The sequence below is a fragment of the Salminus brasiliensis genome, chromosome 22, assembly GCF_030463535.1.
Source record: "Salminus brasiliensis chromosome 22, fSalBra1.hap2, whole genome shotgun sequence".
Classification (NCBI taxonomy): domain Eukaryota; kingdom Metazoa; phylum Chordata; class Actinopteri; order Characiformes; family Bryconidae; genus Salminus; species Salminus brasiliensis.
The window spans coordinates 436694-459927 of NC_132899.1; the positions used below are offsets into that span (position 1 = coordinate 436694).

Genomic DNA, 23234 nt, shown 5'->3' on the forward strand with positions numbered 1-23234 from the left:
GCACGATAACTTGACTGAGGTTGCACAGCACAGGCAGGACTGGGCTCGCTGCCCGCTGTGCCGAAATAGCTCAGTTGGGAGAGCGTTAGACTGAAGATCTAAAGGTCCCTGGTTCGATCCCGGGTTTCGGCAGAACGCCTGCGACATGCTTTTTCTGGCCGCCGCTGTCAAGTTGCTGGGCGGCATCAGATGTCCTTATTTCAGGGGAACTCTTGAGAACAACGCAGGCGAGAAGGTTCCGTAGTGTCATAGTTAGGACCGTGCCGTTTGAATCTCTATGCCGAAGGGGCCGCATCCCCTTCGCTCCTCTCAGCTGGAAATAGGCAACGGCGCATGCTGGACAAGTTTTAGAGACCAATACACGGTTTCTTTTCCCAGACGGCTGAACTGATCACCTTGACGGAATTCCAACGTTCCGACAAAACTGCTACCTCAGCTGTACTCACACATGTAAAGGTTTGCAGTATTCCCCCGCCGCCTCATGCGTTCCTCGTTAGTATAGTGGACAGTATCTCCGCCTGTCACGCGGAAGACCGGGGTTCGATTCCCCGACGGGGAGGGCCTGTTGCTTTTGCTGCCCATGCAACCTCTGCTTTCTGAAAGGAGGACGATGCACCGCTGGCTTCTGGCAAGCGTGACTGCTTGCATGAGCCGGGTGCGCGAAAGCTCACATACTGGCTGGGAATGAAATGTGGGTCGGCTGCTTGGACGGCAGCTTCGCTCAGCTCTATTCCACCAAGGCTGCGAAAGCACCAGCTGACAAATGTATCTGCAGGTACGCTGGCTGAATTTGAAAGGAAACTCTCCGCAAAATCTTGTCGTTGAGAATGCAGAACACAGACTCTTTCCAGCACTGCTTGTGGTCTATGCATGGTAGTGTTCATCATCTTTGCCTTACTCCAAAGAGGTCCATGGTTCAAAGCCGGACGACAACATGCCACAGGGGTGTTTCTGCTGCCTTTAGGAAACGCTCCTAACCAAAAGGGATGGGATCAATCTGTCCTTTGTCTATGGTGGTTTCTCGATTAGTGCATTGGAAGTTTACCCCAACAGCTGTGGCCAATGTGAGCTTTGTCAGGAATGTGGCAATTAAATGACAGATCTCAATCCATTTGAGAAATTCAAAGTATCGTCCTCACTGGAAGGAGTGTTGAAGCTCAGGGGCATGCTCCAGTGCCCCTGCAGACATCCCCACACAGGCACTTTCTGGGTAAGGCCTAAGGCAGTGCCGGACGTGACCTTCGTCATCCACGGCTGGAGGGGCGAAGGCTCCGGCCGGGCCGGTTAGCTCAGTTGGTTAGAGCGTGGTGCTAATAACGCCAAGGTCGCGGGTTCGATCCCCGTACTGGCCACATCTGCTTTTGCACCGCACTGTTTACCAGCAATGGGCTTGGTCTACCAAGTGCAGGCCATTGGGATTGCTGGACATGAAGTCCAAGCTAGGAGGAGAGTAACTTTGCTCCCGATCGGCACTGTGAAGGACGCTACAAGAGCGCACGTTTCTGACTGAGGCCATCGATAGCCGCTAACTCGTGCCTGATGGAAAGTGCTCTCGTCCTATGGGGACAAACTCCCCTTTGCGGATACCTCTGATGGTCGTGTCTCCATGCCAAGGCAACACCAGCCTAGGAAAAGATCCCCATGCACCTTATCTCCGTAGAAACTAGCATTCATTTGTCGCCGCATACTGGCTGTTAGCTCGATAACTTGACTGAGGTTGCACAGCACAGGCAGGATTGGGCTCGCTGTCCACCGTGCTGAAATAGCTCAGTTGGGAAAGCGTTAGACTGAAAATCTAAAGGTCGCTGGTTCGATCCCGGGTTTCGGCAGAACGCCTGCGACATGCTTTTTCTGGCCGCCGCTGTCAAGTTGCTGGGCGGCATCAGATGTCCTTATTTCAGGGGAACTCTTGAGAACAACGCAGGCGAGAAGGTTCCGTAGTGTCATAGTTAGGACCGTGCCGTTTGAATCCAGCGATCAGGGGTCACATCTCAGTGAAACCTGCCTTTCCTTCCAACAAGCATCTTGAAGTAAGAAGGTGAAGTAACGCATCTACTTGCTAAGGAGCCTGTAGAAGATTGACATGCATGCACCTTCTCCAAAAACTCTGCTCCTACAGAAGCATGGTGGAGGGCATCCTGATCTGTTGCGTCTCCGTGTGATGTGGAAACCGCTCCATGGTACAGGGGAATACCCTTCAGTGACTGGTGAGTCCTGCCGAGTGGGTCAGTGGGACAAGTTGTCCTCCCGTCAAGGATCTCTATGCCGAAGGGGCCGCATCCCCTTCGCTCCTCTCAGCTGGAAATAGGCAACGGCGCATGCTGGACAAGTTTTAGAGACCAATACACGGTATCTTTTCCCAGACGGCTGAACTGATCACCTTGACGGAATTCCAACATTCCGACAAAACTGCTACCTCAGCTGTACTCAGACATGTAAAGGTTTGCAGTATTCCCCCACCGCCTCATGCGTTCCTCGTTAGTATAGTGGACAGTATCTCTGCCTGTCACGCGGAAGACCGGGGTTCGATTCCCCGACGGGGAGGGCCTGTCGCTTTTGCTGCCCATGCAACCTGTGCTTTCTGAAAGGAGGACGATGCACCCCTGGCTTCTGGCAAGCGTGACTGCTTGCATGAGCCGGGTGCGCGAAAGCTCACATACTGGCTGGGAATGAAATGTGGGTCAGCTGCTTGGACGGCAGCTTCGTTCAGCTCTATTCCACCAAGGCTGCGAAAGCACCAGCTGACAAATGTATCTGCAGGTACGCTGGCTGAATTTGAAAGGAAACTCTCCGCAAAATCTTGTCGTTGAGAATGCAGAACACAGACTCTTTCCAGCACTGCTTGTGGTCTATGCATGGTAGTGTTCATCATCTTTGCCTTACTCCAAAGAGGTCCATGGTTCAAAGCCGGACGACAACATGCCACAGGGGTGTTTCTGCTGCCTTTAGGAAACGCTCCTAACCAAAAGGGATGGGATCAATCTGTCCTTTGTCTATGGTGGTTTCTCGATTAGTGCATTGGAAGTTTACTCCAACAGCTGTGGCCAATGTGAGCTTTGTCAGGAATGTGGCAATTAAATGACAGATCTCAATCCATTTGAGAAATTCAAAGTATCGTCCTCACTGTAAGGAGTGTTGAAGCTCAGGGGCATGCTCCAGTGCCCCTGCAGACATCCCCACACAGGCACTTTCTGGGTAAGGCCTAAGGCAGTGCCGGACGTGACCTTCGTCATCCACGGCCGGAGAGGCGAGGGCACCGGCTGGGCCGGTTAGCTCAGTTGGTTAGAGCGTGGTGCTAATAACGCCAAGGTCGCGGGTTCGATCCCCGTACTGGCCACATCTGCTTTTGCACCGCACTGTTTACCAGCAATGGGCTTGGTCTACCAAGTGCAGGCCATTGGGATTGCTGGACATGAAGTCCAAGCTAGGAGGAGAGTAACTTTGCTCCCGATCGGCACTGTGAAGGACGCTACAAGAGCGCACGTTTCTGACTGAGGCCATCGATAGCCGCTAACTCGTGCCTGATGGAAAGTGCTCTCGTCCTATGGGGACAAACTCCCCTTTGCGGATACCTCTGACGGTCGTGTCTTCATGCCAAGGCAACACCAGCCTAGGAAAAGATCCCCATGCACCTTATCTCCGTAGAAACTAGCATTCATTTGTCGCCGCATACCGGCTGTTAGCACGATAACTTGACTGAGGTTGCACAGCACAGGCAGGACTGGGCTCACTGCCCACCATGCTGAAATAGCTCAGTTTGGAAAGCGTTAGACTGAAGATCTGAAGGTCGCTGGTTCGATCCCGGGTTTCGGCAGAACGCCTGCGACATGCTTTTTCTGGCCGCCGCTGTCAAGTTGCTGGGCGGCATCAGATGTCCTTATTTCAGGGGAACTCTTGAGAACAACGCAGGCGAGAAGGTTCCGTAGTGTCATAGTTAGGACCGTGCCGTTTGAATCCAACGATCAGGGGTCACATCTCAGTGAAACCTGCCTTTCCTTCCAACAAGCATCTTGAAGTAAGAAGGTGAAGTAACGCATCTACTTGCTAAGGAGCCTGTAGAAGATTGACATGCATGCAGCTTCTCCAAAAACTCTGCTCCTACAGAAGCATGGTGGAGGGCATCCTGATCTGTTGCGTCTCCATGTGATGTGGAAACCGCTCCATGGTACAGGGGAATACCCTTCAGTGACTGGTGAGTCCTGCCGAGTGGGTCAGTGGGACAAGTTGTCCTCCCGTCAAGGATCTCTATGCCGAAGGGGCCGCATCCCCTTCGCTCATCTCAGCTGGAAATAGGCAACGGCGCATGCTGGACAAGTTTTAGAGACCAATACACGGTATCTTTTCCCAGACGGCTGAACTGATCACCTTGACGGAATTCCAACGTTCCGACAAAACTGCTACCTCAGCTGTACTCAGACATGTAAAGGTTTGCAGTATTCCCCCACCGCCTCATGCGTTCCTCGTTAGTATAGTGGACAGTATCTCCGCCTGTCACGCGGAAGACCGGGGTTCGATTCCCCGACGGGGAGGGCCTGTTGCTTTTGCTGCCCATGCAACCTCTGCTTTCTGAAAGGAGGACGATGCACCGCTGGCTTCTGGCAAGCGTGACTGCTTGCATGAGCCGGGTGCGCGAAAGCTCACATACTGGCTGGGAATGAAATGTGGGTCGGCTGCTTGGACGGCAGCTTCGCTCAGCTCTATTCCACCAAGGCTGCGAAAGCACCAGCTGACAAATGTATCTGCAGGTACGCTGGCTGAATTTGAAAGGAAACTCTCCGCAAAATCTTGTCGTTGAGAATGCAGAACACAGACTCTTTCCAGCACTGCTTGTGGTCTATGCATGGTAGTGTTCATCATCTTTGCCTTACTCCAAAGAGGTCCATGGTTCAAAGCCGGACGACAACATGCCAAAGGGGTGTTTCTGCTGCCTTTAGGAAACGCTCCTAACCAAAAGGCATGGGATCAATCTGTCCTTTGTCTATGGAGGTTTCTCGATTAGTGCATTGGAAGTTTACCCCAACAGCTGTGGCCAATGTGAGCTTTGTCAGGAATGTGGCAATTAAATGACAGATCTCAATCCATTTGAGAAATTCAAAGTATCGTCCTCACTGGAAGGAGTGTTGAAGCTCAGGGGCATGCTCCAGTGCCCCTGCAGACATCCCCACACAGGCACTTTCTGGGTAAGGCCTAAGGCAGTGCCGGACGTGACCTTCGTCATCCACGGCCGGAGGGGCGAGGGCACCGGCCGGACAGGTTAGCTCAGTTGGTTAGAGCGTGGTGCTAATAACGCCAAGGTCGCTGGTTCGGTCCCCGTACTGGCCACATCTGCTTTTGCACCGCACTGTTTACCAGCAATGGGCTTGGTCTACCAAGTGCAGGCCATTGGGATTGCTGGACATGAAGTCCAAGCTAGGAGGAGAGTAACTTTGCTCCCGATCGGCACTGTGAAGGACGCTACAAGAGCGCACGTTTTTGACTGAGGCCATCGATAGCCGCTAACTCGTGCCTGATGGAAAGTGCTCTCGTCCTATGGGGACAAACTCCCCTTTGCAGATACCTCTGACGGTCGTGTCTCCATGCCAAGGCAACACCAGCCTAGGAAAAGATCCCCATGCACCTTATCTCCGTAGAAACTAGCATTCATTTGTAGCCGCATAATGGCTGTTAGCACGATAACTTGACTGAGGTTGCACAGCACAGGCAGGACTGGGCTCGCTGCCCACTGTGCCGAAATAGCTCAGTTGGGAGAGCGTTAGACTGAAGATCTAAAGGTCCCTGGTTCGATCCCGGGTTTCGGCAGAACGCCTGCGACGTGCTTTTTCTGGCCGCCGCTGTCAAGTTGCTGGGCGGCATCAGATGTCCTTATTTCAGGGGAACTCTTGAGAACAACGCAGGCGAGAAGGTTCCGTAGTGTCATAGTTAGGACCGTGCCGTTTGAATCCAGCGATCAGGGGTCACATCTCAGTGAAACCTGCCTTTCCTTCCAACAAGCATCTTGAAGTAAGAAGGTGAAGTAACGCATCTACTTGCTAAGGAGCCTGTAGAAGATTGACATGCATGCACCTTCTCCAAAAACTCTGCTCCTACAGAAGCATGGTGGAGGGCATCCTGATCTGTTGCGTCTCCGTGTGATGTGGAAACCGCTCCATGGTACAGGGGAATACCCTTCAGTGACTGGTGAGTCCTGCCGAGTGGGTCAGTGGGACAAGTTGTCCTCCCGTCAAGGATCTCTATGCCGAAGGGGCCGCATCCCCTTCGCTCCTCTCAGCTGGAAATAGGCAACGGCGCATGCTGGACAAGTTTTAGAGACCAATACACGGTATCTTTTCCCAGACGGCTGAACTGATCACCTTGGCGGAATTCCAACGTTCCGATAAAAAACTGCTACCTCAGCTGTACTCAGACATGTAAAGGTTTGCAGTATTCCCCCACCGCCTCATGCGTTCCTCGTTAGTATAGTGGCCAGTATCTCCGCCTGTCACGCGGAAGACCGGGGTTCGATTCCCCGACGGGGAGGGCCTGTTGCTTTTGCTGCCCATGCAACCTCTGCTTTCTGAAAGGAGGACGATGCACCGCTGGCTTCTGGCAAGCGTGACTGCTTGCATGAGCCGGGTGCGCGAAAGCTCACATACTGGCTGGGAATGAAATGTGGGTCGGCTGCTTGGACGGCAGCTTCGCTCAGCTCTATTCCACCAAGGCTGCGAAAGCACCAGCTGACAAATGTATCTGCAGGTACGCTGGCTGAATTTGAAAGGAAACTCTCCGCAAAATCTTGTCGTTGAGAATGCAGAACACAGACTCTTTCCAGCACTGCTTGTGGTCTATGCATGGTAGTGTTCATCATCTTTGCCTTACTCCAAAGAGGTCCATGGTTCAAAGCCGGACGACAACATGCCACAGGGGTGTTTCTGCTGCCTTTAGGAAACGCTCCTAACCAAAAGGGATGGGATCAATCTGTCCTTTGTCTATGGTGGTTTCTCGATTAGTGCATTGGAAGTTTACCCCAACAGCTGTGGCCAATGTGAGCTTTGTCAGGAATGTGGCAATTAAATGACAGATCTCAATCCATTTGAGAAATTCAAAGTATCGTCCTCACTGGAAGGAGTGTTGAAGCTCAGGGGCATGCTCCAGTGCCCCTGCAGACATCCCCACACAGGCACTTTCTGGGTAAGGCCTAAGGCAGTGCCGGACGTGACCTTCGTCATCCACGGCCGGAGGGGCGAGGGCACCGGCCGGGCCGGTTAGCTCAGTTGGTTAGAGCGTGGTGCTAATAACGCCAAGGTCGCGGGTTCGATCCCCGTACTGGCCACCTCTGCTTTTGCTCCGCACTGTTTACCAGCAATGGGCTTGGTCTACCAAGTGCAGGCCATTGGGATTGCTGGACATGAAGTCCAAGCTAGGAGGAGAGTAACTTTGCTCCCGATCGGCACTGTGAAGGACGTTACAAGAGCGCACGTTTCTGACTGAGGCCATCGATGGCCGCTAACTCGTGCCTGATGGAAAGTGCTCTCGTCCTATGGGGACAAACTCCCCTTTGCGGATACCTCTGACGGTCGTGTCTCCATGCCAAGGCAACACCAGACTAGGAAAAGATCCCCATGCACTTTATCTCCGTAGAAACTAGCATTCATTTGTCGCCGCATACTGGCTGTTAGCACGATAACTTGACTGAGGTTGCACAGCACAGGCAGGACTGGGCTCGCTGCCCGATGTGCCGAAATAGCTCAGTTGGGAGAGCGTTAGACTGAAGATCTAAAGGTCCCTGGTTCTATCCCGGGTTTCGGCAGAACGCCTGCGACATGCTTTTTCTGGCCGCCGCTGTCAAGTTGCTGGGCGGCATCAGATGTCCTTATTTCAGGGGAACTCTTGAGAACAACGCAGGCGAGAAGGTTCCGTAGTGTCATAGTTAGGACCGTGCCGTTTGAATCCAGCGATCAGGGGTCACATCTCAGTGAAACCTGCCTTTCCTTCCAACAAGCATCTTGAAGTAAGAAGGTGAAGTAACGCATCTACTTGCTAAGGAGCCTGTAGAAGATTGACATGCATGCACCTTCTCCAAAAACTCTGCTCCTACAGAAGCATGGTGGAGGGCATCCTGATCTGTTGCGTCTCCGTGTGATGTGGAAACCGCTCCATGGTACAGGGGAATACCCTTCAGTGACTGGTGAGTCCTGCCGAGTGGGTCAGTGGGACAAGTTGTCCTCCCGTCAAGGATCTCTATGCCGAAGGGGCCGCATCCCCTTCGCTCCTCTCAGCTGGAAATAGGCAACGGCGCATGCTGGACAAGTTTTAGAGACCAATACACGGTATCTTTTCCCAGACGGCTGAACTGATCACCTTGACGGAATTCCAACGTTCCGACAAAACTGCTACCTCAGCTGTACTCAGACATGTAAAGGTTTGCAGTATTCCCCCACCGCCTCATGCGTTCCTCGTTAGTATAGTGGACAGTATCTCCGCCTGTCACGCGGAAGACCGGGGTTCGATTCCCCGACGGGGAGGGCCTGTTGCTTTTGCTGCCCATGCAACCTCTGCTTTCTGAAAGAAGGACGATGCACCGCTGGCTTCTGGCAAGCGTGACTGCTTGCATGAGCCGGGTGTGCGAAAGCTCACATACTGGCTGGGAATGAAATGTGGGTCGGCTGCTTGGACGGCAGCTTCGCTCAGCTCTATTCCACCAAGGCTGCGAAAGCACCAGCTGACAAATGTATCTGCAGGTACGCTGGCTGAATTTGAAAGGAAACTCTCCGCAAAATCTTGTCGTTGAGAATGCAGAACACAGACTCTTTCCAGCACTGCTTGTGGTCTATGCATGGTAGTGTTCATCATCTTTGCCTTACTCCAAAGAGGTCCATGGTTCAAAGCCGGACGACAACATGCCACAGGGGTGTTTCTGCTGCCTTTAGGAAACGCTCCTAACCAAAAGGGATGGGATCAATCTGTCCTTTGTCTATGGTGGTTTCTCGATTAGTGCATTGGAAGTTTACCCCAACAGCTGTGGCCAATGTGAGCTTTGTCAGGAATGTGGCAATTAAATGACAGATCTCAATCCATTTGAGAAATTCAAAGTATCGTCCTCACTGGAAGGAGTGTTGAAGCTCAGGGGCATGCTCCAGTGCCCCTGCAGACATCCCCACACAGGCACTTTCTGGGTAAGGCCTAAGGCAGTGCCGGACGTGACCTTCGTCATCCACGGCCGGAGGGGTGAGGGCACCGGCCGGGCCGGTTAGCTCAGTTGGTTAGAGCGTGGTGCTAATAACGCCAAGGTCGCGGGTTGGATCCCCGTACTGGCCACATCTGCTTTTGCACCGCACTGTTTACCAGCAATGGGCTTGGTCTACCAAGTGCAGGCCATTGGGATTGCTGGACATGAAGTCCAAGCTAGGAGGAGAGTAACTTTGCTCCCGATCGGCACTGTGAAGGACGCTACAAGAGCGCACGTTTCTGACTGAGGCCATCGATGGCCGCTAACTCGTGCCTGATGGAAAGTGCTCTCGTCCTATGGGGACAAACTCCCCTTTGCGGATACCTCTGACGGTCGTGTCTCCATGCCAAGGCAACACCAGCCTAGGAAAAGATCCCCATGCACCTTATCTCCGTAGAAACTAGCATTCATTTGTCGCCGCATACTGGCTGTTAGCACGATAACTTGACTGAGGTTGCACAGCACAGGCAGGATTGGGCTCACTGCCCACCGTGCTGAAATAGCTCAGTTGGGAAAGCGTTAGACTGAAGATCTAAAGGTCGCTGGTTCGATCCCGGGTTTCGGCAGAACGCCTGCGACATGCTTTTTCTGGCCGCCGCTGTCAAGTTGCTGGGCGGCATCAGATGTCCTTATTTCAGGGGAACTCTTGAGAACAACGCAGGGGAGAAGGTTCCGTAGTGTCATAGTTAGGACCGTGCCGTTTGAATCCAGCGATCAGGGGTCACATCTCAGTGAAACCTGCCTTTCCTTCCAACAAGCATCTTGAAGTAAGAAGGTGAAGTAACGCATCTACTTGCTAAGGAGCCTGTAGAAGATTGACATGCATGCACCTTCTCCAAAAACTCTGCTCCTACAGAAGCATGGTGGAGGGCATCCTGATCTGTTGCGTCTCCATGTGATGTGGAAACCGCTCCATGGTACAGGGGAATACCCTTCAGTGACTGGTGAGTCCTGCCGAGTGGGTCAGTGGGACAAGTTGTCCTCCCGTCAAGGATCTCTATGCCGAAGGGGCCGCATCCCCTTCGCTCCTCTCAGCTGGAAATAGGCAACGGCGCATGCTGGACAAGTTTTAGAGACCAATACACGGTATCTTTTCCCAGACGGCTGAACTGATCACGTTGACGGAATTCCAACGTTCCGACAAAACTGCTACCTCAGCTGTACTCAGACATGTAAAGGTTTGCAGTATTCCCCCACCGCCTCATGCGTTCCTCGTTAGTATAGTGGACAGTATCTCCGCCTGTCACGCGGAAGACCGGGGATCGATTCCCCGACGGGGAGGGCCTGTTGCTTTTGCTGCCCATGCAACCTCTGCTTTCTGAAAGGAGGACGATGCACCGCTGGCTTCTGGCAAGCGTGACTGCTTGCATGAGCCGGGTGCGTGAAAGCTCACATACTGGCTGGGAATGAAATGTGGGTCGGCTGCTTGGACGGCAGCTTCGCTCAGCTCTATTCCACCAAGGCTGCGAAAGCACCAGCTGACAAATGTATCTGCAGGTACGCTGGCTGAATTTGAAAGGAAACTCTCCGCAAAATCTTGTCGTTGAGAATGCAGAACACAGACTCTTTCCAGCACTGCTTGTGGTCTATGCATGGTAGTGTTCATCATCTTTGCCTTACTCCAAAGAGGTCCATGGTTCAAAGCCGGACGACAACATGCCACAGGGGTGTTTCTGCTGCCTTTAGGAAACGCTCCTAACCAAAAGGGATGGGATCAATCTGTCCTTTGTCTATGGTGGTTTCTCGATTAGTGCATTGGAAGTTTACCCCAACAGCTGTGGCCAATGTGAGCTTTGTCAGGAATGTGGCAATTAAATGACAGATCTCAATCCATTTGAGAAATTCAAAGTATCATCCTCACTGGAAGGAGTGTTGAAGCTCAGGGGCATGCTCCAGTGCCCCTGCAGACATCCCCACACAGGCACTTTCTGGGTAAGGCCTAAGGCAGTGCCGGACGTGACCTTCGTCATCCACGGCCGGAGGGACAAGGGCACCGGCCGGGCCGTTTAGCTCAGTTGGTTAGAGCGTGGTGCTAATAACGCCAAGGTCGCGGGTTCGATCCCCGTACTGGCCACATCTGCTTTTGCACCGCACTGTTTACCAGCAATGGGCTTGGTCTACCAAGTGCAGGCCATTGGGATTGCTGGACATGAAGTCCAAGCTAGGAGGAGAGTAACTTTGCTCCCGATCGGCACTGTGAAGGACGCTACAAGAGCGCACGTTTCTGACTGAGGCCATCGATAGCCGCTAACTCGTGCCTGATGGAAAGTGCTCTCGTCCTATGGGGACAAACTCCCCTTTGCGGATACCTCTGACGGTCGTGTCTCCATGCCAAGGCAACACCAGCCTAGGAAAAGATCCCCATGCACCTTATCTCCGTAGAAACTAGCATTCATTTGTCGCCGCATACTGGCTGTTAGCACGATAACTTGACTGAGGTTGCACAGCACAGGCAAGACTGGGCTCGCCGCCCACCGTGCTGAAATAGCTCAGTTGGGAAAGCGTTAGACTGAAGATCTAAAGGTCCCTGGTTCGATCCCGGGTTTTGGCAGAACGCCTGCGACATGCTTTTTCTGGCCGCCGCTGTCAAGTTGCTGGGCGGCATCAGATGTCCTTATTTCAGGGGAACTCTTGAGAACAACGCAGGCGAGAAGGTTCCGTAGTGTCATAGTTAGGACCGTGCCGTTTGAATCCAGCGATCAGGGGTCACATCTCAGTGAAACCTGCCTTTCCTTCCAACAAGCATCTTGAAGTAAGAAGGTGAAGTAACGCATCTACTTGCTAAGGAGCCTGTAGAAGATTGACATGCATGCACCTTCTCCAAAAACTCTGCTCCTACAGAAGCATGGTGGAGGGCATCCTGATCTGTTGCGTCTCCGTGTGATGTGGAAACCGCTCCATGGTACAGGGGAATACCCTTCAGTGACTGGTGAGTCCTGCCGAGTGGGTCAGTGGGACAAGTTGTCCTCCCGTCAAGGATCTCTATGCCGAAGGGGCCGCATCCCCTTCGCTCCTCTCAGCTGGAAATAGGCAACGGCGCATGCTGGACAAGTTTTAGAGACCAATACACAATATCTTTTCCCAGACGGCTGAACTGATCACCTTGACGGAATTCCAACGTTCCGACAAAACTGCTACCTCAGCTGTACTCAGACATGTAAAGGTTTGCAGTATTCCCCCACCACCTCATGCGTTCCTCGTTAGTATAGTGGACAGTATCTCCGCCTGTCACGCGGAAGACCGGGGTTCGATTCCCCGACGGGGAGGGCCTGTTGCTTTTGCTGCCCATGCAACCTCTGCTTTCTGAAAGGAGGATGATGCACCGCTGGCTTCTGGCAAGCGTGACTGCTTGCATGAGCCGGGTGCGCGAAAGCTCACATACTGGCTGGGAATGAAATGTGGGTCGGCTGCTTGGACGGCAGCTTCGCTCAGCTCTATTCCACCAAGGCTGCGAAAGCACCAGCTGACAAATGTATCTGCAGGTACGCTGTTGGTCGCGGGTTGGATCCCCGTACTGGCCACATCTGCTTTTGCACCGCACTGTTTACCAGCAATGGGCTTGGTCTACCAAGTGCAGGCCATTGGGATTGCTGGACATGAAGTCCAAGCTAGGAGGAGAGTAACTTTGCTCCCGATCGGCACTGTGAAGGACGCTACAAGAGCGCACGTTTCTGACTGAGGCCATCGATGGCCGCTAACTCGTGCCTGATGGAAAGTGCTCTCGTCCTATGGGGACAAACTCCCCTTTGCGGATACCTCTGACGGTCGTGTCTCCATGCCAAGGCAACACCAGCCTAGGAAAAGATCCCCATGCACCTTATCTCCGTAGAAACTAGCATTCATTTGTCGCCGCATACTGGCTGTTAGCACGATAACTTGACTGAGGTTGCACAGCACAGGCAGGACTGGGCTCGCTGCCCGCTGTGCCGAAATAGCTCAGTTGGGAGAGCGTTAGACTGAAGATCTAAAGGTCCCTGGTTCGATCCCGGGTTTCGGCAGAACGCCTGCGACATGCTTTTTCTGGCCGCCGCTGTCAAGTTGCTGGGCGGCATCAGATGTCCTTATTTCAGGGGAACTCTTGAGAACAACGCAGGCGAGAAGGTTCCGTAGTGTCATAGTTAGGACCGTGCCGTTTGAATCCAGCGATCAGGGGTCACATCTCAGTGAAACCTGCCTTTCCTTCCAACAAGCATCTTGAAGTAAGAAGGTGAAGTAACGCATCTACTTGCTAAGGAGCCTGTAGAAGATTGACATGCATGCACCTTCTCCAAAAACTCTGCTCCTACAGAAGCATGGTGGAGGGCATCCTGATCTGTTGCGTCTCCGTGTGATGTGGAAACCGCTCCATGGTACAGGGGAATACCCTTCAGTGACTGGTGAGTCCTGCCGAGTGGGTCAGTGGGACAAGTTGTCCTCCCGTCAAGGATCTCTATGCCGAAGGGGCCGCATCCCCTTCTCTCCTCTCAGCTGGAAATAGGCAACGGCGCATGCTGGACAAGTTTTAGAGACCAATACACGGTATCTTTTCCCAGACGGCTGAACTGATCACCTTGACGGAATTCCAACGTTCCGACAAAACTGCTACCTCAGCTGTACTCAGACATGTAAAGGTTTGCAGTATTCCCCCGCCGCCTCATGCGTTCCTCGTCAGTATAGTGGACAGTATCTCCGCCTGTCACGCGGAAGACCGGGGTTCGATTCCCCGACGGGGAGGGCCTGTTGCTTTTGCTGCCCATGCAACCTCTGCTTTCTGAAAGGAGGACGATGCACCGCTGGCTTCTGGCAAGCGTGACTGCTTGCATGAGCCGGGTGCGCGAAAGCTCACATACTGGCTGGGAATGAAATGTGGGTCGGCTGCTTGGACGGCAGCTTCGCTCAGCTCTATTCCACCAAGGCTGCGAAAGCACCAGCTGACAAATGTATCTGCAGGTACGCTGGCTGAATTTGAAAGGAAACTCTCCGCAAAATCTTGTCGTTGAGAATGCAGAACACAGACTATTTCCAGCACTGCTTGTGGTCTATGCATGGTAGTGTTCATCATCTTTGCCTTACTCCAAAGAGGTCCATGGTTCAAAGCCGGACGACAACATGCCACAGGGGTGTTTCTGCTGCCTTTAGGAAACGCTCCTAACCAAAAGGGATGGGATCAATCTGTCCTTTGTCTATGGTGGTTTCTCGATTAGTGCATTGGAAGTTTACCCCAACAGCTCTGGCCAATGTGAGCTTTGTCAGGAATGTGGCAATTAAATGACAGATCTCAATCCATTTGAGAAATTCAAAGTATCGTCCTCACTGGAAGGAGTGTTGAAGCTCAGGGGCATGCTCCAGTGCCCCTGCAGACATCCCCACACAGGCACTTTCTGGGTAAGGCCTAAGGCAGTGCCGGACGTGACCTTCGTCATCCACGGCCGGAGGGGCGAGGGCACCGGCCGGGCCGGTTAGCTCAGTTGGTTAGAGCGTGGTGCTAATAACGCCAAGGTCGCGGGTTCGATCCCCGTACTGGCCACATTTGCTTTTGCACCGCACTGTTTACCAGCAATGGGCTTGGTCTACCAAGTGCAGGCCATTGGGATTGCTGGACATGAAGTCCAAGCTAGGAGGAGAGTAACTTTGCTCCCGATCGGCACTGTGAAGGACGCTACAAGAGCGCACGTTTCTGACTGAGGCCATCGATGGCCGCTAACTCGTGCCTGATGGAAAGTGCTCTCGTCCTATGGGGACAAACTCCCCTTTGCGGATACCTCTGACGGTCGTGTCTCCATGCCAAGGCAACACCAGCCTAGGAAAAGATCCCCATGCACCTTATCTCCGTAGAAACTAGCATTCATTTGTCGCCGCATACTGGCTGTTAGCACGATAACTTGACTGAGGTTGCACAGCACAGGCAGGACTGGGCTCGCTGCCCGCTGTGCCGAAATAGCTCAGTTGGGAGAGCGTTAGAATGAAGATCTAAAGGTCCCTGGTTCGATCCCGGGTTTCGGCAGAACGCCTGCGACATGCTTTTTCTGGCCGCCGCTGTCAAGTTGCTGGGCGGCATCAGATGTCCTTATTTCAGGGGAACTCTTGAGAACAACGCAGGCGAGAAGGTTCCGTAGTGTCATAGTTAGGACCGTGTCGTTTGAATCCAGCGATCAGGGGTCACATCTCAGTGAAACCTGCCTTTCCTTCCAACAAGCATCTTGAAGTAAGAAGGTGAAGTAACGCATCTACTTGCTAAGGAGCCTGTAGAAGATTGACATGCATGCACCTTCTCCAAAAACTCTGCTCCTACAGAAGCATGGTGGAGGGCATCCTGATCTGTTGCGTCTCCGTGTGATGTGGAAACCGCTCCATGGTACAGGGGAATACCCTTCAGTGACTGGTGAGTCCTGCCGAGTGGGTCAGTGGGACAAGTTGTCCTCCCGTCAAGGATCTCTATGCCGAAGGGGCCGCATCCCCTTCGCTCATCTCAGCTGGAAATAGGCAACGGCGCATGCTGGACAAGTTTTAGAGACCAATACACGGTATCTTTTCCCAGACGGCTGAACTGATCACCTTGACGGAATTCCAACGTTCCGACAAAACTGCTACCTCAGCTGTACTCAGACATGTAAAGGTTTGCAGTATTCCCCCACCGCCTCATGCGTTCCTCGTTAGTATAGTGGACAGTATCTCCGCCTGTCACGCGGAAGACCGGGGTTCGATTCCCCGACGGGGAGGGGCTGTTGCTTTTGCTGCCCATGCAACCTCTGCTTTCTGAAAGGAGGATGATGCACCGCTGGCTTCTGGCAAGCGTGACTGCTTGCATGAGCCGGGTGCGCGAAAGCTCACATACTGGCTGGGAATGAAATGTGGGTCGGCTGCTTGGACGGCAGCTTCGCTCAGCTCTATTCCACCAAGGCTGCGAAAGCACCAGCTGACAAATGTATCTGCAGGTACGCTGGCTGAATTTGAAAGGAAACTCTCCGCAAAATCTTGTCGTTGAGAATGCAGAACACAGACTCTTTCCAGCACTGCTTGTGGTCTATGCATGGTAGTGTTCATCATCTTTGCCTTACTCCAAAGAGGTCCATGGTTCAAAGCCGGACGACAACATGCCACAGGGGTGTTTCTGCTGCCTTTAGGAAACGCTCCTAACCAAAAGGGATGGGATCAATCTGTCCTTTGTCTATGGTGGTTTCTCGATTAGTGCATTGGAAGTTTACCCCAACAGCTGTGGCCAATGTGAGCTTTGTCAGGAATGTGGCAATTAAATGACAGATCTCAATCCATTTGAGAAATTCAAAGTATCGTCCTCACTGGAAGGAGTGTTGAAGCTCAGGGGCATGCTCCAGTGCCCCTGCAGACATCCCCACACAGGCACTTTCTGGGTAAGGCCTAAGGCAGTGCCGGACGTGACCTTCGTCATCCACGGCCGGAGGGGCGAGGGCACCGGCCGGGCCGGTTAGCTCAGTTGGTTAGAGCGTGGTGCTAATAACGCCAAGGTCGCGGGTTCGATCCCCGTACTGGCCACATCTGCTTTTGCACCGCACTGTTTACCAGCAATGGGCTTGGTCTACCAAGTGCAGGCCATTGGGATTGCTGGACATGAAGTCCAAGCTAGGAGGAGAGTAACTTTGCTCCCGATCGGCACTGTGAAGGACGCTACAAGAGCGCACGTTTCTGACTGAGGCCATCGATGGCCGCTAACTCGTGCCTGATGGAAAGTGCTCTCGTCCTATGGGGACAAACTCCCCTTTGCGGATACCTCTGACGGTCGTGTCTCCATGCCAAGGCAACACCAGCCTAGGAAAAGATCCCCATGCACCTTATCTCCGTAGAAACTAGCATTCATTTGTCGCCGCATACTGGCTGTTAGCACGATAACTTGACTGAGGTTGCACAGCACAGGCAGGACTGGGCTCGCTGCCCGCTGTGCCGAAATAGCTCAGTTGGGAGAGCGTTAGACTGAAGATCTAAAGGTCCCTGGTTCGATCCCGGGTTTCGGCAGAACGCCTGCGACATGCTTTTTCTGGCCGCCGCTGTCAAGTTGCTGGGCGGCATCAGATGTCCTTATTTCAGGGGAACTCTTGAGAACAACGCAGGCGAGAAGGTTCCGTAGTGTCATAGTTAGGACCGTGCCGTTTGAATCCAGCGATCAGGGGTCACATCTCAGTGAAACCTGCCTTTCCTTCCAACAAGCATCTTGAAGTAAGAAGGTGAAGTAACGCATCTACTTGCTAAGGAGCCTGTAGAAGATTGACATGCATGCACCTTCTCCAAAAACTCTGCTCCTACAGAAGCATGGTGGAGGGCATCCTGATCTGTTGCGTCTCCGTGTGATGTGGAAACCGCTCCATGGTACAGGGGAATACCCTTCAGTGACTGGTGAGTCCTGCCGAGTGGGTCAGTGGGACAAGTTGTCCTCCCGTCAAGGATCTCTATGCCGAAGGGGCCGCATCCCCTTCGCTCCTCTCAGCTGGAAATAGGCAACGGCGCATGCTGGACAAGTTTTAGAGACCAATACACGGTATCTTTTCCCAGACGGCTGAACTGATCACGTTGACGGAATTCCAACGTTCCGACAAAACTGCTACCTCAGCTGTACTCAGACATGTAAAGGTTTGCAGTATTCCCCCACCGCCTCATGCGTTCCTCGTTAGTATAGTGGACAGTATCTCCGCCTGTCACGCGGAAGACCGGGGATCGATTCCCCGACGGGGAGGGCCTGTTGCTTTTGCTGCCCATGCAACCTCTGCTTTCTGAAAGGAGGACGATGCACCGCTGGCTTCTGGCAAGCGTGACTGCTTGCATGAGCCGGGTGCGTGAAAGCTCACATACTGGCTGGGAATGAAATGTGGGTCGGCTGCTTGGACGGCAGCTTCGCTCAGCTCTATTCCACCAAGGCTGCGAAAGCACCAGCTGACAAATGTATCTGCAGGTACGCTGGCTGAATTTGAAAGGAAACTCTCCGCAAAATCTTGTCGTTGAGAATGCAGAACACAGACTCTTTCCAGCACTGCTTGTGGTCTATGCATGGTAGTGTTCATCATCTTTGCCTTACTCCAAAGAGGTCCATGGTTCAAAGCCGGACGACAACATGCCACAGGGGTGTTTCTGCTGCCTTTAGGAAACGCTCCTAACCAAAAGGGATGGGATCAATCTGTCCTTTGTCTATGGTGGTTTCTCGATTAGTGCATTGGAAGTTTACCCCAACAGCTGTGGCCAATGTGAGCTTTGTCAGGAATGTGGCAATTAAATGACAGATCTCAATCCATTTGAGAAATTCAAAGTATCATCCTCACTGGAAGGAGTGTTGAAGCTCAGGGGCATGCTCCAGTGCCCCTGCAGACATCCCCACACAGGCACTTTCTGGGTAAGGCCTAAGGCAGTGCCGGACGTGACCTTCGTCATCCACGGCCGGAGGGACAAGGGCACCGGCCGGGCCGTTTAGCTCAGTTGGTTAGAGCGTGGTGCTAATAACGCCAAGGTCGCGGGTTCGATCCCCGTACTGGCCACATCTGCTTTTGCACCGCACTGTTTACCAGCAATGGGCTTGGTCTACCAAGTGCAGGCCATTGGGATTGCTGGACATGAAGTCCAAGCTAGGAGGAGAGTAACTTTGCTCCCGATCGGCACTGTGAAGGACGCTACAAGAGCGCACGTTTCTGACTGAGGCCATCGATGGCCGCTAACTCGTGCCTGATGGAAAGTGCTCTCGTCCTATGGGGACAAACTCCCCTTTGCGGATACCTCTGACGGTCGTGTCTCCATGCCAAGGCAACACCAGCCTAGGAAAAGATCCCCATGCACCTTATCTCCGTAGAAACTAGCATTCATTTGTCGCCGCATACTGGCTGTTAGCACGATAACTTGACTGAGGTTGCACAGCACAGGCAGGACTGGGCTCGCCGCCCACCGTGCTGAAATAGCTCAGTTGGGAAAGCGTTAGACTGAAGATCTAAAGGTCCCTGGTTCGATCCCGGGTTTTGGCAGAACGCCTGCGACATGCTTTTTCTGGCCGCCGCTGTCAAGTTGCTGGGCGGCATCAGATGTCCTTATTTCAGGGGAACTCTTGAGAACAACGCAGGCGAGAAGGTTCCGTAGTGTCATAGTTAGGACCGTGCCGTTTGAATCCAGCGATCAGGGGTCACATCTCAGTGAAACCTGCCTTTCCTTCCAACAAGCATCTTGAAGTAAGAAGGTGAAGTAACGCATCTACTTGCTAAGGAGCCTGTAGAAGATTGACATGCATGCACCTTCTCCAAAAACTCTGCTCCTACAGAAGCATGGTGGAGGGCATCCTGATCTGTTGCGTCTCCGTGTGATGTGGAAACCGCTCCATGGTACAGGGGAATACCCTTCAGTGACTGGTGAGTCCTGCCGAGTGGGTCAGTGGGACAAGTTGTCCTCCCGTCAAGGATCTCTATGCCGAAGGGGCCGCATCCCCTTCGCTCCTCTCAGCTGGAAATAGGCAACGGCGCATGCTGGACAAGTTTTAGAGACCAATACACAATATCTTTTCCCAGACGGCTGAACTGATCACCTTGACGGAATTCCAACGTTCCGACAAAACTGCTACCTCAGCTGTACTCAGACATGTAAAGGTTTGCAGTATTCCCCCACCACCTCATGCGTTCCTCGTTAGTATAGTGGACAGTATCTCCGCCTGTCACGCGGAAGACCGGGGTTCGATTCCCCGACGGGGAGGGCCTGTTGCTTTTGCTGCCCATGCAACCTCTGCTTTCTGAAAGGAGGATGATGCACCGCTGGCTTCTGGCAAGCGTGACTGCTTGCATGAGCCGGGTGCGCGAAAGCTCACATACTGGCTGGGAATGAAATGTGGGTCGGCTGCTTGGACGGCAGCTTCGCTCAGCTCTATTCCACCAAGGCTGCGAAAGCACCAGCTGACAAATGTATCTGCAGGTACGCTGGCTGAATTTGAAAGGAAACTCTCCGCAAAATCTTGTCGTTGAGAATGCAGAACACAGACTCTTTCCAGCACTGCTTGTGGTCTATGCATGGTAGTGTTCATCATCTTTGCCTTACTCCAAAGAGGTCCATGGTTCAAAGCCGGACGACAACATGCCACAGGGGTGTTTCTGCTGCCTTTAGGAAACGCTCCTAACCAAAAGGGATGGGATCAATCTGTCCTTTGTCTATGGTGGTTTCTCGATTAGTGCATTGGAAGTTTACCCCAACAGCTGTGGCCAATGTGAGCTTTGTCAGGAATGTGGCAATTAAATGACAGATCTCAATCCATTTGAGAAATTCAAAGTATCGTCCTCACTGGAAGGAGTGTTGAAGCTCAGGGGCATGCTCCAGTGCCCCTGCAGACATCCCCACACAGGCACTTTCTGGGTAAGGCCTAAGGCAGTGCCGGACGTGACCTTCGTCATCCACGGCCGGAGGGGCGAGGGCACCGGCCGGGCCGGTTAGCTCAGTTGGTTAGAGCGTGGTGCTAATAATGCCAAGGTCGCGGGTTGGATCCCCGTACTGGCCACATCTGCTTTTGCACCGCACTGTTTACCAGCAATGGGCTTGGTCTACCAAGTGCAGGCCATTGGGATTGCTGGACATGAAGTCCAAGCTAGGAGGAGAGTAACTTTGCTCCCGATCGGCACTGTGAAGGACGCTACAAGAGCGCACGTTTCTGACTGAGGCCATCGATGGCCGCTAACTCGTGCCTGATGGAAAGTGCTCTCGTCCTATGGGGACAAACTCCCCTTTGCGGATACCTCTGACGGTCGTGTCTCCATGCCAAGGCAACACCAGCCTAGGAAAAGATCCCCATGCACCTTATCTCCGTAGAAACTAGCATTCATTTGTCGCCGCATACTGGCTGTTAGCACGATAACTTGACTGAGGTTGCACAGCACAGGCAGGACTGGGCTCGCTGCCCGCTGTGCCGAAATAGCTCAGTTGGGAGAGCGTTAGACTGAAGATCTAAAGGTCCCTGGTTCGATCCCGGGTTTCGGCAGAACGCCTGCGACATGCTTTTTCTGGCCGCCGCTGTCAAGTTGCTGGGCGGCATCAGATGTCCTTATTTCAGGGGAACTCTTGAGAACAACGCAGGCGAGAAGGTTCCGTAGTGTCATAGTTAGGACCGTGCCGTTTGAATCCAGCGATCAGGGGTCACATCTCAGTGAAACCTGCCTTTCCTTCCAACAAGCATCTTGAAGTAAGAAGGTGAAGTAACGCATCTACTTGCTAAGGAGCCTGTAGAAGATTGACATGCATGCACCTTCTCCAAAAACTCTGCTCCTACAGAAGCATGGTGGAGGGCATCCTGATCTGTTGCGTCTCCGTGTGATGTGGAAACCGCTCCATGGTACAGGGGAATACCCTTCAGTGACTGGTGAGTCCTGCCGAGTGGGTCAGTGGGACAAGTTGTCCTCCCGTCAAGGATCTCTATGCCGAAGGGGCCGCATCCCCTTCTCTCCTCTCAGCTGGAAATAGGCAACGGCGCATGCTGGACAAGTTTTAGAGACCAATACACGGTATCTTTTCCCAGACGGCTGAACTGATCACCTTGACGGAATTCCAACGTTCCGACAAAACTGCTACCTCAGCTGTACTCAGACATGTAAAGGTTTGCAGTATTCCCCCGCCGCCTCATGCGTTCCTCGTCAGTATAGTGGACAGTATCTCCGCCTGTCACGCGGAAGACCGGGGTTCGATTCCCCGACGGGGAGGGCCTGTTGCTTTTGCTGCCCATGCAACCTCTGCTTTCTGAAAGGAGGACGATGCACCGCTGGCTTCTGGCAAGCGTGACTGCTTGCATGAGCCGGGTGCGCGAAAGCTCACATACTGGCTGGGAATGAAATGTGGGTCGGCTGCTTGGACGGCAGCTTCGCTCAGCTCTATTCCACCAAGGCTGCGAAAGCACCAGCTGACAAATGTATCTGCAGGTACGCTGGCTGAATTTGAAAGGAAACTCTCCGCAAAATCTTGTCGTTGAGAATGCAGAACACAGACTATTTCCAGCACTGCTTGTGGTCTATGCATGGTAGTGTTCATCATCTTTGCCTTACTCCAAAGAGGTCCATGGTTCAAAGCCGGACGACAACATGCCACAGGGGTGTTTCTGCTGCCTTTAGGAAACGCTCCTAACCAAAAGGGATGGGATCAATCTGTCCTTTGTCTATGGTGGTTTCTCGATTAGTGCATTGGAAGTTTACCCCAACAGCTCTGGCCAATGTGAGCTTTGTCAGGAATGTGGCAATTAAATGACAGATCTCAATCCATTTGAGAAATTCAAAGTATCGTCCTCACTGGAAGGAGTGTTGAAGCTCAGGGGCATGCTCCAGTGCCCCTGCAGACATCCCCACACAGGCACTTTCTGGGTAAGGCCTAAGGCAGTGCCGGACGTGACCTTCGTCATCCACGGCCGGAGGGGCGAGGGCACCGGCCGGGCCGGTTAGCTCAGTTGGTTAGAGCGTGGTGCTAATAACGCCAAGGTCGCGGGTTCGATCCCCGTACTGGCCACATTTGCTTTTGCACCGCACTGTTTACCAGCAATGGGCTTGGTCTACCAAGTGCAGGCCATTGGGATTGCTGGACATGAAGTCCAAGCTAGGAGGAGAGTAACTTTGCTCCCGATCGGCACTGTGAAGGACGCTACAAGAGCGCACGTTTCTGACTGAGGCCATCGATGGCCGCTAACTCGTGCCTGATGGAAAGTGCTCTCGTCCTATGGGGACAAACTCCCCTTTGCGGATACCTCTGACGGTCGTGTCTCCATGCCAAGGCAACACCAGCCTAGGAAAAGATCCCCATGCACCTTATCTCCGTAGAAACTAGCATTCATTTGTCGCCGCATACTGGCTGTTAGCACGATAACTTGACTGAGGTTGCACAGCACAGGCAGGACTGGGCTCGCTGCCCGCTGTGCCGAAATAGCTCAGTTGGGAGAGCGTTAGACTGAAGATCTAAAGGTCCCTGGTTCGATCCCGGGTTTCGGCAGAACGCCTGCGACATGCTTTTTCTGGCCGCCGCTGTCAAGTTGCTGGGCGGCATCAGATGTCCTTATTTCAGGGGAACTCTTGAGAACAACGCAGGCGAGAAGGTT

The 23234-nt window shown here is 53.0% G+C and overlaps 24 non-coding genes across 24 annotated transcripts; all 24 read left to right on the plus strand.

Annotated features, from left to right (window-relative positions):
- Positions 1-59: 59 nt before the first annotated feature.
- Positions 60-132, plus strand: trnaf-gaa (transfer RNA phenylalanine (anticodon GAA)). The gene has a single exon. It is a non-coding gene; the product is annotated as a tRNA-Phe (tRNA).
- Positions 133-487: 355 nt separating this feature from the next.
- trnad-guc (transfer RNA aspartic acid (anticodon GUC)) lies at positions 488-559 on the plus strand. The gene has a single exon. It is a non-coding gene; the product is annotated as a tRNA-Asp (tRNA).
- Positions 560-1278: 719 nt separating this feature from the next.
- Positions 1279-1352, plus strand: trnai-aau (transfer RNA isoleucine (anticodon AAU)). Its single transcript has one exon. It is a non-coding gene; the product is annotated as a tRNA-Ile (tRNA).
- A 1911-nt stretch (positions 1353-3263) lies between these two features.
- trnai-aau (transfer RNA isoleucine (anticodon AAU)) lies at positions 3264-3337 on the plus strand. The gene has a single exon. It is a non-coding gene; the product is annotated as a tRNA-Ile (tRNA).
- Positions 3338-4457: 1120 nt separating this feature from the next.
- On the plus strand, positions 4458-4529 carry trnad-guc (transfer RNA aspartic acid (anticodon GUC)). Its single transcript has one exon. It is a non-coding gene; the product is annotated as a tRNA-Asp (tRNA).
- Positions 4530-5726: 1197 nt separating this feature from the next.
- trnaf-gaa (transfer RNA phenylalanine (anticodon GAA)) lies at positions 5727-5799 on the plus strand. The gene has a single exon. It is a non-coding gene; the product is annotated as a tRNA-Phe (tRNA).
- Positions 5800-6444: 645 nt separating this feature from the next.
- trnad-guc (transfer RNA aspartic acid (anticodon GUC)) lies at positions 6445-6516 on the plus strand. Its single transcript has one exon. It is a non-coding gene; the product is annotated as a tRNA-Asp (tRNA).
- A 719-nt stretch (positions 6517-7235) lies between these two features.
- trnai-aau (transfer RNA isoleucine (anticodon AAU)) lies at positions 7236-7309 on the plus strand. The gene has a single exon. It is a non-coding gene; the product is annotated as a tRNA-Ile (tRNA).
- Positions 7310-7713: 404 nt separating this feature from the next.
- Positions 7714-7786, plus strand: trnaf-gaa (transfer RNA phenylalanine (anticodon GAA)). Its single transcript has one exon. It is a non-coding gene; the product is annotated as a tRNA-Phe (tRNA).
- A 643-nt stretch (positions 7787-8429) lies between these two features.
- Positions 8430-8501, plus strand: trnad-guc (transfer RNA aspartic acid (anticodon GUC)). Its single transcript has one exon. It is a non-coding gene; the product is annotated as a tRNA-Asp (tRNA).
- Positions 8502-9220: 719 nt separating this feature from the next.
- Positions 9221-9294, plus strand: trnai-aau (transfer RNA isoleucine (anticodon AAU)). Its single transcript has one exon. It is a non-coding gene; the product is annotated as a tRNA-Ile (tRNA).
- A 1911-nt stretch (positions 9295-11205) lies between these two features.
- On the plus strand, positions 11206-11279 carry trnai-aau (transfer RNA isoleucine (anticodon AAU)). Its single transcript has one exon. It is a non-coding gene; the product is annotated as a tRNA-Ile (tRNA).
- A 1120-nt stretch (positions 11280-12399) lies between these two features.
- On the plus strand, positions 12400-12471 carry trnad-guc (transfer RNA aspartic acid (anticodon GUC)). Its single transcript has one exon. It is a non-coding gene; the product is annotated as a tRNA-Asp (tRNA).
- A 659-nt stretch (positions 12472-13130) lies between these two features.
- trnaf-gaa (transfer RNA phenylalanine (anticodon GAA)) lies at positions 13131-13203 on the plus strand. The gene has a single exon. It is a non-coding gene; the product is annotated as a tRNA-Phe (tRNA).
- A 1434-nt stretch (positions 13204-14637) lies between these two features.
- On the plus strand, positions 14638-14711 carry trnai-aau (transfer RNA isoleucine (anticodon AAU)). The gene has a single exon. It is a non-coding gene; the product is annotated as a tRNA-Ile (tRNA).
- Positions 14712-15115: 404 nt separating this feature from the next.
- Positions 15116-15188, plus strand: trnaf-gaa (transfer RNA phenylalanine (anticodon GAA)). The gene has a single exon. It is a non-coding gene; the product is annotated as a tRNA-Phe (tRNA).
- Positions 15189-15831: 643 nt separating this feature from the next.
- Positions 15832-15903, plus strand: trnad-guc (transfer RNA aspartic acid (anticodon GUC)). The gene has a single exon. It is a non-coding gene; the product is annotated as a tRNA-Asp (tRNA).
- A 719-nt stretch (positions 15904-16622) lies between these two features.
- Positions 16623-16696, plus strand: trnai-aau (transfer RNA isoleucine (anticodon AAU)). Its single transcript has one exon. It is a non-coding gene; the product is annotated as a tRNA-Ile (tRNA).
- A 404-nt stretch (positions 16697-17100) lies between these two features.
- trnaf-gaa (transfer RNA phenylalanine (anticodon GAA)) lies at positions 17101-17173 on the plus strand. The gene has a single exon. It is a non-coding gene; the product is annotated as a tRNA-Phe (tRNA).
- A 1434-nt stretch (positions 17174-18607) lies between these two features.
- On the plus strand, positions 18608-18681 carry trnai-aau (transfer RNA isoleucine (anticodon AAU)). The gene has a single exon. It is a non-coding gene; the product is annotated as a tRNA-Ile (tRNA).
- A 1120-nt stretch (positions 18682-19801) lies between these two features.
- On the plus strand, positions 19802-19873 carry trnad-guc (transfer RNA aspartic acid (anticodon GUC)). The gene has a single exon. It is a non-coding gene; the product is annotated as a tRNA-Asp (tRNA).
- A 1197-nt stretch (positions 19874-21070) lies between these two features.
- trnaf-gaa (transfer RNA phenylalanine (anticodon GAA)) lies at positions 21071-21143 on the plus strand. The gene has a single exon. It is a non-coding gene; the product is annotated as a tRNA-Phe (tRNA).
- Positions 21144-22577: 1434 nt separating this feature from the next.
- On the plus strand, positions 22578-22651 carry trnai-aau (transfer RNA isoleucine (anticodon AAU)). The gene has a single exon. It is a non-coding gene; the product is annotated as a tRNA-Ile (tRNA).
- A 404-nt stretch (positions 22652-23055) lies between these two features.
- On the plus strand, positions 23056-23128 carry trnaf-gaa (transfer RNA phenylalanine (anticodon GAA)). The gene has a single exon. It is a non-coding gene; the product is annotated as a tRNA-Phe (tRNA).
- Positions 23129-23234: the final 106 nt, after the last annotated feature.